This window comes from Pterocles gutturalis, unplaced genomic scaffold, assembly GCF_000699245.1.
Source record: "Pterocles gutturalis isolate BGI_N339 unplaced genomic scaffold, ASM69924v1 scaffold15930, whole genome shotgun sequence".
NCBI classification, from domain to species: domain Eukaryota; kingdom Metazoa; phylum Chordata; class Aves; order Pterocliformes; family Pteroclidae; genus Pterocles; species Pterocles gutturalis.
The window spans coordinates 41,401-41,709 of record NW_010146140.1 but is presented as its reverse complement, the minus strand read 5'-3'; the positions used below and the strand labels follow the sequence as shown (position 1 = coordinate 41,709).

The 309-nt window shown below is 47.6% G+C and overlaps 1 protein-coding gene across 1 annotated transcript in view; it reads left to right on the top strand.

Annotated features, from left to right (window-relative positions):
• Nucleotides 1-309, top strand: part of MIB2 (mindbomb E3 ubiquitin protein ligase 2) — a 25,994-nt gene that overhangs the window by 14,327 nt on the left and 11,358 nt on the right. The window lies entirely within an intron of this gene.

The following is a 309-nucleotide window of genomic DNA, read 5'->3' as shown; positions in this document are numbered from 1 at the left end:
CAAAATGGTCTGATCAGACCAGCGTGGGTAAAAAGCAGAATACAGGTGTCCTCCAGGAGCAATTAAATGCGCAGAGGAAACCTTTCCCTGTCCCTATTTTATCAGTTCTTTTGGGCTTTTTCGGACTATGTTTTGTTGTTTCGCCATGTTCCTCTCCAGACGTTTGTCATGTATCTGGGAAACCCTTCTTACGTAAAACCAGTAATAGAGAAACTGCTGAGAACCCTCTGGTGTCCTTGAGCGGGAGCTGTCTGTGAGTGTGTGGCTGTTCAGTGCTTCTTTTCACACAGCAGGAGCATGCCGGCTGCG